Consider the following 12,723-nt stretch of genomic DNA (forward strand, 5'->3'; position numbering starts at 1 on the left):
TTATTTATTTTTAAGCATATGCTTTTAATAACTGTTATGTTAATCTGTACAACTACTGGAGGAAGTCACTCCGCACAAATGCGTACCAGGTGTGACTCTCCTGCTGCCGTCCTGCTCCCACCTCACTTCTGCTCCCAAGTCTCTAGGATAAGACCCTTCGTGGCAACGGTAAGGTGATTCCACCTCAGTTAATGTTTCATATCCTCATCACATTATGAAAGCAAGTACCTTATCTTCTCAGGCCTTAGTTTTACCATCAGGGAAATGGGTATATTTGTAAGCTCACATCAGACATGACTCTCCCAGCACCCACCTGTTTGCTGGCAGAAGCCTTGTTCTCAGTGGAGACTCAGCTCAGCACAAAGCTGTCCTCAAAGGATAGCTTGGATAATTCTACTGTGGATTTGTACTGGCCTCTTGAAAGGAACAGTTAATGCTTAATTTTTTTCCTTTATTTTTATTTATTTATTTATTTTACCAATTTTTCATGTTTCAATCTGATAATCTGAACACCTAATTTGAAGACAATCTGTGGTAAAACAACCATTGCTGAATTCCTGTAATCTTGTTTAGTAAAAATCTGTATTATTTGTAATTGTTAAAACTCTTTTTATTCTCTTTTAGATAAAAAGATGGCCAAGGAATCTTGTACATCTCTGGACATTTGGAGACACCCTAAAACTTATACGGGACCCTCAATGGCTTTCTCCCCTGAGGTTCAAGACAGCCAGAGAACTTGGATCACAGATGGTTATTAACATCGTCCTGCCTAATGGCCCTTGTGTTCTTTTAATCCCTACCAAAAGGCCCACTTCTCTCTGTTCCCTACAGCGGCCTTATTGCCCTCTGTCTCTCTGCACCCAGGCATTAAGCTGCATGCCTTGTCACTGTCACAAAGCTTGCTGAGTGGTCTCAGCCCCGTTTGCTTCCTGGGATAACATGGTGTGCTGTGTGCTTCAGTTCCTTCCTGGGGATATTTGGCAAAGACACATGTAAGGGAGTAACCTGGAATACAAAGATTAAAGTTCTTAGTACTAGGAACAGCTAGCATAGCTTTATTGGGTCTTTTCTCCATGGTAAGATGGACCTGGTTCTTTTGGCACTCTGAGGAGGCAATGGATGTGTTTAGGGGACACATTCAGAAGATATGAATAAGCAATGACTTCTTTTCTTTCTTGTTTGTTTGTTTATTTACTTCCTTGGTCCAGGGTCTCACTATGCATCTCACACTCCTAGTGGTGGCCAGCATGGCGCGCCCGGGGTCCAGAGCAAGTACGGTATGCAGTACCATTGATCAAACTAGGCCCTTGCGCTTGCCAGGCAGGCACTTAGGCTGCTGGGCTGCCTCCCGGGCCCAGTCATGACTTCTTGCTGCCTTGCCAGCTGTGTGCAGTGCCTCCTGTTTCCGTGGAACTCTGAGCACACTCCTGTGAGGTCTGCATCCTCTCTCACAACTACATGTTGGTGGGTGCGCCCTTCCTGAAGATAAAAGCTCACCTTGGCATGACTCATCTTTGACTGCCAACACAGTGCCAGCCCTTCAGGACATGCACTGAAGGTACACACAGATGGTGAAACGGATGATTCTAACTTTATGAAGAAAGCTGTCTGGGCGCTGCCTTTCCGCGCCCATCATAAGGGCTAATAACTGACACGCCTGTAACAGAAGACAGGCTAATGAGAGAAAAGCATAGCTAATGTATCTAACTTAAGTTTAAGGTGACCCAGGAGCTTTAGAAAAGAGCCATCAAAAGTTGTCCGCTGTTATGTCCAGGTACAATGAACAATGGACAGCCTCACAGAAGTGTAATTAGAGAAAAAGAGCATAAGAATAAGCAGGGACCCCAGCAAGGCCTTCTTGTCCTGTCTTCAAGATTCTTTTCTGTCTTTGTGCAACAGTGCTTCTTGTCAGGTATGGGCCAGGCCCCTTCTGAAGTGAGGTCTTCAGGGAGAAAGGAGAAGAGACAGAGCAAGCTTTCTAGGCCTCCTGACTTGCTTTCAGGAGAGTTGTTTTCTTTCTATGATCTACCTTGGGGAAGAGCAATTCTGGTTTCTATGACGGGCCTTAGAGGAGAAAAAGGGTTGAGAGACAGGAAGGCAGGAGGTGGAGACCTTTGGGGGCTTTCCAGCCTCCATTAGCCTCATGTACTCAGCATGCAGAGTACCACTCTGGCACATCATTTGCTAACCCCTAACACTGACTAAAAACTATGGCTTTGACTGCTATAAACGTGGTTGAACATGTATCACTGTTAAATTTGGACACAACACAAATGCCCATCAATTGAGGAATGGATTTAAATGTGGTATTTTTATACAATGGAGTATTACTCAGCTACAAAAAGATAAACTTGAGGCTCTTCCAGGTAAATGGATGCAACTAGAGGCCTTACTCATAAGTGAAATAAATCAGATCCCCATGTGTAAACGTCGTATTGTCTCTTTGGTGTAAGGACTTGAAAGAGTAAGCAGGATCTGAAAGGCACAATAGACACTGAAAGGGAAACTACTCAAAAGGCAGGAGCAACTGTGGTGAGGGAAAGGAGAAAAGAGGGAAAAAGGAAAAGGAAGGGCTGGCCAGATAGCTCAGCCGACTACAGTGACTGCTTAGGCAGATATAGGGATCAGGGTTCGATCCCTGGTGTGCACTGAGATGGCGACTGAGACTGGGCGTGGTGGTGCACACCTGTAATCCCAGCGCTCAGGAGGCTGAAAACAGGAGGATCACTATGAGTCCGATCTGTGTAGTGAGACCCTGTACCAAATACACAAAATGAAATATATATATATGTATATATACAGGATAAGTTGGATAACTGTACTGCTGATTTCTACAGGTCTGTTGAAAAGAGCAGTTAATGCTTAATTTTTTTCTCCTTTTTAATTATTTTGACCCATTTTGCATGCTTATATGTTGTAACATGAATAACTAATTTGCAAACAACAATATACAATATAATAACCACTGTTGAATTCCTATCATTTTGTTTAGTGAAATTCTGTATTGTTGCTCTTTTTTAAAAAGTATTTCTTATTCTCTTTTTTTTATGTATTTGGTACAGGGTCTCACTACACAGCTCAGACTCCTAGCAATCCTCCTGACTCAGCCTTCCCAGCGCTAGGACGACAGGTGTGTATGCCACCATGGCCGGGGGTGGGGCCAGTGAGGCATGTGGTGCTGGGATCAAACCCCCATCCTTGCACTTGCCTGAGTAGAACTTATTCCACTGAGCTATCTTGCCAGCCCTTTTATTCCTTATCCTCTTTTAAAAACATCAACAAAAACTATGGCTTTACAGGCAGTTTTGGGTCTGAAAGTCTGGGACTTCCTAGGTTGTGATATTTGGCACATTAGTTAACTCCTCTATGGCAGTTTGCTCATCAACAAAGTTTCAGTAATGTCTACTCCAAAAGCTGACTCAGGGGAATTGTATCCAAACATGTGAAATGTCTAGTCGAGTCAGTTACTATTTTGCCTTGACAGAGGCTGCTCGTGAGGAAACCCCCTTAGCTCACACCTTTGAGGTTCCACGCCCAATACGGGGTGTCCCTGCTGGTCTGGCCTCTCCTGAGGGACAGGGCTATCAGTGCAATGGGGAAGCAGGAACACATCGTCATGCCTCAAGCCAGGAAACAGAAAGAACAGCAGGGCCAGGCTTGCTCCTTCTATGACGAAACTCTCATGAGAGCTCACGGGCGATGGCACAGGGGCCAGTTCTGAGCATGTATGTGTCCTGGGCGAGCTAAGGACCTTCCTCCAAGCCCAAGAGCCCCACTGCCATCACCCCTTTGTGCACACTGGGGATGAACCCTTTCATCACCCCGCACCCTGGGGGGACACTTAAGCACAGCAGTGCTCAGTAAGCACATAGCAAGTGGCAGCTAATATTGTCATAGTGTTAAGGCAGAGGAGACCTGGGAGAGGCTTTCTGGATAAGATGAAGAGGAACTAAGATTCAGCAGGAAACGAGGGAGGGAGGTGGGAGAGCACTCGTCACATGCATCTTGGTGATCAGCCCGCATTGCAGCCTCCTCTCTCCCTCCCGTGTTTCCGACCTTGAGGGCGAACATGAGCAGAGGAGTAGGTCCCTGTCTGAGCTGCTCCCGCCTGCCCTCCCTGTCTCTCCCTCCTCTCCTAGAGCCTCTTCAGCTGGACTCTCAGGGAGGGCTCTAACCACCGCCTCTTCCCAGTTGCTCCTTGGCTGGGTCAGTGCAGAGCAGAGAACCTTCTACTTCTTTAACTCCTTTAAATGTATAGGATCTTTTTCTTTGAACCCAAATTTTAAGTTCATTTTGTTCAGAATCCAATTCTGTCACCTTCCCCCATCAAATTGGCACTGAACCCCTTGAGTTCATACAGAACTCAAGATGAAAATCTTCCCATCCGACCACTTTCTGGGAAAGATTGTCCCATGCCCTGTTTCCACTCTAAGGTCTTTGGGACATAAACAAAAAACTCAGTCATTGGGGTGGAGTGCCTTAGTTACCTTTTCTGTTGCTGAGAAATAACACCTGTTATAGAGAACTTAAAGGAGCCAAGGTCTATTTTTGGTTCATAGTTCAGAGATGTTTGCCCTCAGTCAGTGGACTCTAGGGCAGAACCATCAGGGCAGCAGGGCGTGGTGAGGTGAGCTGTCTACCTCAGGGCAGCTGAGAGGCAGAGACAGCAAGAGTGAGCCCAGCCGGAAGAGTCTGGGTTCCAGATGTGGGCTCCAATTTCACAAGCCCATGACCCACCCAGACACACCCAGACATGTGTTTTTCTAATCTTTTAAACCAATCAAGTTGACAATCAAGATTAACCATCCCATGGAGAAAGAAGATTACTCCACTAGGTTGGGGTTCATTTTCACCTGAACAGATTGCACAGCTGGACAATCAGAAAAGTAGCGCTGGCAGACCGGGGCCACATGGAGGCAGCTGGTGGGGTCCTCCCAGCACTCTGCGGAATCAGAACAGAAGCTTGCTGGCATTGATGGCAAATTTCCAGAGGCCCAGCCTGCTCTCCTGATCAACGTCTTCCTCTCCCCGGAGATTCGAACACTGGCAGCCTGCCTATTTGTTCACTGACGCAGGGCCCCCCCGCAGGGGCCACCTCGGGCTGAGCGCGCGCTGGCCCCCCCGAGCCGCGCTGCTGTCTCTCGCTGGCTCTGTGCTCCACTCAGCACAGCTCGCGTAGCAACAGGGTTGTGCGTTTGCAGCACAGTAATCAAAGTAAAATCCTCATCTCTAGGAAAGTGAAAATGACCTTAGTCTTTTAAAAGCTGATTTTTATATAGTACATAGTAAATTTACCTTGTAAAAGTGAAATTCTTCGCACAAATGGCCACATGCCTTGCCGATATCTTCTGCTGGGGCAAAAACACTCTGCATATGTTTCTGCTTTATTGTTTCTAAAATGCTCCCATATGGCTAATGTCATCTGCTCTTAGACAGGGTCGGTGTTATTATCCCCATTTTTAGAAGAACAAATTGAGGCCCAGATGTGTCCATGATACGCCGAGATCATGTTTTAACAAACGCTGTTCAAAAGACTGAGACAATAATGGCTATTTCAATTGCTTTGGCATTGGAATACTCATTCTATGCAAATCTGTTGAATAAGGCCCAGCATAGACAAGAAATGGAAGAGTCTCTTCCTGAAATATTTGGCAGCTCTTGGGGCTTTATCTTTACCAAACAAGGAACAGAGGTGAACAGTTAGGAAGATTATGAATCACCCTCTTGGAGAAATTCCCCGTGGCAGTCTGAATGCTTCATGACCTTTTATTCCCAAGAACCTATTATTTAAAATTTAAATAATATTGTTCTTGGCAGTCGGATGGCTCTCTAACCCAGATGAACCTCAGCAGAGTCACAGCAAGGGAAGGTTACGGGCAGGGCCAGCTGAGAACAAGGGAGGCAGCTTCCTTCCTTTAATAATACAACTACACTTAGATGGGCCTGGCCTGGGAGGGTTAGGTCAAAAGTGAACCGTGAGCAGAAGGAATAAAACAAACAGACACACTTGGGAGGGTCTCAGAATAGGCGCTGTCCATGTGTGTGTGGGACGTGTGAGTGAGTGGCCGGGGTGCCAGGGCAGGATGTAGGATGGCCAAGGACAAGTTCACCCCGCAGGGCGACTGTTTAGCAGATGGCTGGGAAGCTCTTCTAGGCAGGATGCTGGCCAGATCCTACTTCTGGAGCTTGACTTCAACCTTGTCACTTGACCAGGTGACCAGAAAGAAAGTCAGGTTGCCTGAGAGAGAAGACCATTGTGATGCACAGGACAGAAAAGCAATCAGTCTTTTTCTCTGTCCTGATATAGGAGGAAGGAGTTCGAAGGGCCAGAGTCCCTTCTGGACTGTGTTTATAGCAACTGTACATATGTAACCATCTTGTTAGTGACCACAGCGCAGCCTCACTTCCTGTGACACTAGGCCCTAAATTTTGCTACCCATGGAAACCCAGAAGTAGCCCATGAAAGTATCTTTTGCACTTTGCAGACAAGAAAGGTGGGGCTAAAAGAAATCAATAATTTGCCTAAAATCATGGCTCTAGTGAGGTGAAGAAATGAGGCTCGAATCATGAGCTCTACTTCAGTGTGGGCTTTCATTAGCTCATTCATATAATCATTTATTTATTTAATAACTATGTTTTGAGTAGCTGCCATGGCCTACACTGGACAGAAGAGGGACATAATACATATGTCCTTTGCGTCCATGGGCTTTAAGTTCAGTTAGCTTTTGTATCTTTACACCCTTCATATTTAAGAATTAATTTGGAATTATGCAGCTGTTGGTTGGGGTTGACAGGCTGGGGTGTTCCGCAGAACAGTGGAAGTGGCATTTTTGGTACCAAGTAGGCACACAGGGACAGTCTTTCCCACAAGAGGCAGTGGACCATGGCAGAGGAGGTCAGGCCTTGAAGTTGGTTCCTGGGTTCAAATTCTGACTCAGTCCCCATGCGACCATTCACAACTTTCTTCTGTGATCTTCAATTTCTCCTTCTGGGAATGAAGAGAGTAATACGCATTCCACATCCAGCTCGGCAGATGTCCTCTGAGCACAGTGGGCCTGCCTGCTTGCTGTCACCGCGGAGGCACTCAGCAAACACAGCTGTGTGACCCCGACCAAGCGCTGTGCTGAGCCGTGGGCCTCCTGCGCCTGGGACACAAGGCAGCCTGTCGGCGTCTTTCCTGATGATTCTTCCTCGTCCTGATGATCTTTCTCCCTCCAGTCTCTCCCTCAGCCTGTTCCTCTATAGTTCTCAGAGTTGGGGTCCTAAATAGAAGGTCAGTAAATTTTAACTGATCGTGGTGACCCAACGCAGAGCTACCCTTAAAGAGAGAAGTGCAAAGGCAACTGAATAGAAAGATCCAAGTTCAAAAATATTTTGTGGATATTTTCATTTTTAATAGATTTATATTAAAAGAAAATGTGGAACCTCAAGCTATGTGATTTTCTTTCCAGTATTTAATTTATATACCTCATTGAACTTTTAATTCTCTCCTGGATAGAATCTAATCTTTATACTTAATAACTTTTAAGTATCTTTATTTACTTTTTAAAATTTCTCATTTCATAAACATGATTAGCTCTGGGATTTATATGCTTAGGGATTATTTCTACTCGGTTAACTAATTCTTTTCTTCTTGATTTCCAGGATGGTCCCTGGAGTTCAGAGTGTGGCTAAGCTATTCGAGATCAGGTCTGTCTGTCCACATTGTCTACCTGTGGCCCCAGAGAAACACCTTGAAGTGGAAAGTTTTTTCTTTTCTTTTCTTCCTATTTTTGCTTGTTTTTTATTCATTGTTTGTTCTTGTTTTTATATGAATTGAATGCTCCATTGTATACCACATCTTTTTTATCCACTCCTCAGATGATGGGCATTTGGGTTGTTTCCAAGATTTAGCTGTGACAAATTGTGCTGCTGTAAACATGGGTACACATATATATATCACTGTGGTATGATAGTTTTAGTTCTTTTGGAAAAATACCCAGAAGGGGAATATCTGGGTTGAATGGGACCACTTATCCTAGTTGTTAAGGGAGACCCTTCACTGATTCCCATAGTGGTTGCAGGATTTTTTGTTGTTCTGTTCTTTGCATCTTTCTGATTCTCTTTCCTTCCTGTATTCTGTGCCACTTTCCCAAAGTTTGCGTGATCTTCCTTTGTCCTCCGGCCCAGCTTCTAGTTTCTTCATTTTCCTCTATTTCTCCATGTCTTCCACTAACCACTTTTAAATTTATTGAGAGATTACTAGCACGTACAATTTTCTGGCTTAGTTTAGATTTTGTTATATAAGTACAAATCTAGTTCATATGGTTAAAGGTGGAAAATTAATGGTTGCCTCAGTTTGTCATTTTCTAGGCTGTGTTTGATGCTGTTGTGATTGCTGATAGTATCACTATAACCAAAGTGACATGCTGTTCTAACTAGCTGTTCTTTCTGGTATACCAGGAATGAGATGGCCTCAGGGTAATAAAAAATACAATAGGCCACTTTCAAAGAAACAGAGTCTGCGACAAATAGGCCCAACTTCTCATCCTCAATAATTGCAAAGACTCAAAACGCAACATCCCACTACACTTGGAAGACCACTCTGAGGAGCAGTCATTTCCTATGGGTTCTAAATACTAGTAATGCAGTTATTTTCCATGGACAACTTATAAACATTAACCCAGGAATTAAACAAACAAACAAAAAATATGAACTGAAGAAATTTAAAGAAGATGCAACTACAAATATCCAACTCACCAAAGACAAGCCCAGGGGGCAATGAAGGAGAACAGTCTAAGAGCCACCAACCTGAACTCTCTAAAGTGGTGACAGTGGAAGTAACAATGCAAATGAACAAGGCTCTAGAAAAAAAATCAGAAATAATTTCTCCGAGAGCTACAGAGATGGTGACCATAATGAAAGACATGCAGTGACTCTATAGTTGATACAGATAAGAAAAAGAAGATCTTAGGAAAATGATGGAAACTGTGAATGCCTAACATAGGACAGAAATGCAGTCCATGAAACAGAATCAAATAGATATCTGGAGGTTAAAACTTTCATTGAAATTTTATAGACAGCAATGAGTCAATTTCAGTACAGAATCTCAAATAGAGAAGATGAAACTGAAGTTATCAATCATGAGAATATGAAAAAATGTCCCACAGCACTGGTCATTCAAGACATACAAATTAAAACAACACTGAGATACCATCCCATCCCAGAAAGGATGGCCATCATGAAGAAATTAACTAATAACAAACACTGGAGAGACTGGCGGGAGAAATGAACCCTTTTCCACTGTTGGTAAGAGTGTAGACTGGTACAACCATTATGGAAATCAGTGTGGAGTCTCCCTTAAAAACTAGGATTAGAGGTCCCATTCAATCCGGATATTCCCCTTCTGGGTATTTTTCCAAAAGAACTAAAAATATCATACCACAGTGATATATATGTGTAGCCATGTTTACAGCAGCACAATTTGTCACAGCTAAGTATTGGAAACAACCCAAATGCCCATCACCTGAGGAATGGATAAAAAAGATGTGATATACAGTGGAGTATTACTCTTTATAAAGAAAGATAAGCAAGGCTTTTATAGGTAAATGGATGCAACTAACAGGTATACTTATAAATGAGATAAGTCAGACCCACATGTGTAAACATCATATTGTCTCCCTAGTGTAAGAACCTGAAAAGTATAAAATCTGAAAAGTATAATAGACATAGTAGAACAGAAAAAACTTTACATAAGGAATAAGCATTTGAGATGAGGAAAAGGGGAAAAGATAGGAAAAAAGGGAAGGAGGAAAAATCAAGCTGGCCAGACAGCTCAGTGGACTAAAGTGCCTGCTTAGGCAGAGTGCAGTGGCTGGGATTCGATTCCCAGCGTGCTGTGCCGGCTCCGCCCCCAGGGTGCACTGAGATGGCAATTGAGACTGGGCATGGTGGTACACACCTGTAATCCCAGAACTTGGGAGGCTGAAAACAGAAGACTCACTATGAGTTCAATCTAGGTAGTGAAATCCTAAGACCCTGCACCAAGAACATAAAATAAAAAAAGAAAAAAAAATCAAGTAAGTATATACACAGGATAGCTAAGATATTTGTATTACTAATTTGTATCAGTTTTTTCCCCATAATTTTATTGAGAAACAAATAGCAATGAGACAGTTTCAAACCAAATTGGTAGGACAGTTTCAATAATCAACACGTTGCATACATTCTTCCTAGTGGTTAATAGCTGTACAAGATGCGGACTTGATATCCTATCCGCAAACACCATCAGAACAAATCCCTCTATTCATTAAGAGAATGTAACTATTTATCTATCCTAATCATTTTGAATACACAGATACAAAATGGACATTCATCCGTATACCCTTTTTTTGTTAAGTTCCATCATTTAAATATTATAGGTGTGTAAACTCAGCAAAATATTCTAAAAGAGTTCAGTAGTCCATAATAGTATTGGGTCTTCTGCTTCACTGGTAATGTCAGAAATTGTTGACCTGAGTCCCCTACAGCTCAACATAACACCATGACCTTATTTCTTGTACTTTCTTTTTATACTTTTCTGCTGGATGGTCAAGACCAAGGTAAAGCAGGACCTATGCAACAAGAGTTGTAGCTTTTGGGACTGATAAGGTCAGTGAAATGCCCTCAGGATTTATCCTGAGATCCTGTACCTCAGATTGTGGAACCTTTGTCAGTGTCAGCCATGTGGATGAGTCACGGCCATTGCTTGGCCAATGTGCTCTCTGTGAAGGCCTGAGAGAATGTTTTCTCTCCATGTGACTCTCCTTAGGCACACTCTATATCATCGATCACTTTCCTCTTTGGCCTCATAATCTTCTTGATCAGAAAATTTGGGACACTACTGAGTTATATGACGTTACAGTACAAGTTCTCATATGTCCTGAGTCTTAATTGACCTTGGAAGGCTAGCGCCAAAATGTTGGCTTTCCTTGTGGCCCTTCTTTTTCTTTTCTATCAGTTTTTTCAAGGTAACAGTTAATGTTTAAAATTTTTGCTCTGACTGATCTTATATGCTAATATATGTATTCCGAGTACATCAAAGACAGCAGTGTGCGATAAAACAACCATGGCTGGGCTGGCCAAACAGCTCAGCAGATTAAAGTGCCTGCTTAGGCAGCCGCAGAGGCCAGGAGTTCTATCCCCGGGCCTGCTGCACTGGCCCTGCCCCCGGGTCATGCTGAGACTGCCATTGAGGCTGGGCATGGTGGCATGAGCCTGTAATCCCAGGGCTTGGGAGGCTGTAAACAGGAAGATCTCTACAAGGCTGGTCTAGATAGTGAGACCTTGTAGACCCTGTAGACCACGTACTAAAATACAAAAAGCAAAAAACAAAAGAAAACCCAAAAAACATGGTTGAATATCTTTATACTATTCTTTTTTATAGAAGTTTATGTATCATCTCTCATGTCTTGTCTATTATTTTTACTCTTTTTAAAATAAAAACTAAAAAGGCCAAGAAAAAATTAAGGTTTATTGAAAGGAAGAGTTAATGCTTAATTGTCTGATCAATCTGGCATGCCCATATCTGATAATCTGAGCAACAAATTTGATGATGATAATACATAATATAGCAACCATTGTTAATTTTCTATTCTTTTAAAAAATCTTTTATTTACTTGTTTGTTTGTTATAGGGTCTTGCTACACAGTTCAAACTTACGGTGATCCTCCTGTCTCAGCCTCCCCAGCTCTAAGATTATAGGCACGTGCCACAGTTCCCAGTTTTGGTGGCCTGCACAGCATGCCCACGGTTCTGGGGCCAGTGTGGCATGTGGTACCAGGAATCAAGCCCAGGTTGTTGTGATTGCCAGGCAGGCACTTAGACTGCCAAGCTATCTCCCCAGCCCTAATTTTCTATTCTTGTTTTGAAATTTTGGACCATTTTTATTGTTTTATATTGTTTTGTTATTGTCTTTGTTCTTGTTTTTGTTTTTTATCTTTTTAAAATAATACAAAAATTATGAAAACGAAGACTTTTTAAGCATAGCAAGCAGCCACAAAAAGTCATTCCAGCCGCTCTAGATGATGCAAAGAAAAGTAACACGAGATTGGCCAGAGTTAATGAAAAAGCAGGTGGGTGCAAATGACATTTAAAAAAACGTGTCTAGAGATGTCATGACAAAAAGAATTCCCTGGCAGGGAGAAAGAATTTCACACACAGTAAGTGAAGCATACAGAATTTTAATTATCCATGATCAATAAAAATATATAGCAAGGCACATAATAATCAACATTCTAGAAACTCAATACAAGAACAGAATACTAAAAGCTATGAGAGAAAAGAAAGAAATCACCTGTAATGGAAAGCCCAGCAGAATCACAGCACACTTCTGGACATGACCCTCAGGTCAAAGAGAGCTTGGAATGGAATGTTTCAGACTCTAAAAGAAAACAATTTCCAACCCAGACTGATGTACCCTACAAAGTCATCTTTCAGAAATGATGAATAACTAAGATATTTCCATGACAAAGAACACTTGAAGATATTAAGAACCACCAAACTTCCCCCTCCAAAAGGTTCTCAAGGACATTCTAGAAAGAGATAACTAGGACTACAACTCTGTAAACTCCAACAGAAGGAATATACCAGGCAAGATAAACAAACAGAGGAGTGACAACAAGAAAATAACGTGACAAGGACAATTCAATATAGATCAATGTTGATGGTCTCAACGCACCTATCAAAAAAAAAAAAAAAAAAAAA

At 42.6% G+C, this 12,723-nt stretch overlaps 1 protein-coding gene across 2 annotated transcripts in view; it reads right to left on the bottom strand.

Annotated features, from left to right (window-relative positions):
* Me3 (malic enzyme 3) overlaps positions 1–12,723 on the bottom strand; it is a 167,545-nt gene that overhangs the window by 148,599 nt on the left and 6,223 nt on the right. Inside the window, exon 1 of one of the 2 annotated variants that reach the window (XM_023716686.1) lies at positions 8,740–8,759. The exons of the other annotated variant lie outside the window; for it this stretch is intronic. The gene's annotated coding sequence lies outside the window, so the exon portion shown is untranslated. Of the gene's footprint in view, positions 1–8,739; positions 8,760–12,723 lie in introns of those variants that run through there. 2 annotated transcript variants of the gene reach the window in all.

This window comes from Octodon degus, unplaced genomic scaffold (genome assembly GCF_000260255.1).
Source record: "Octodon degus isolate 3935 unplaced genomic scaffold, OctDeg1.0 scaffold00049, whole genome shotgun sequence".
Lineage (NCBI taxonomy): Eukaryota > Metazoa > Chordata > Mammalia > Rodentia > Octodontidae > Octodon > Octodon degus.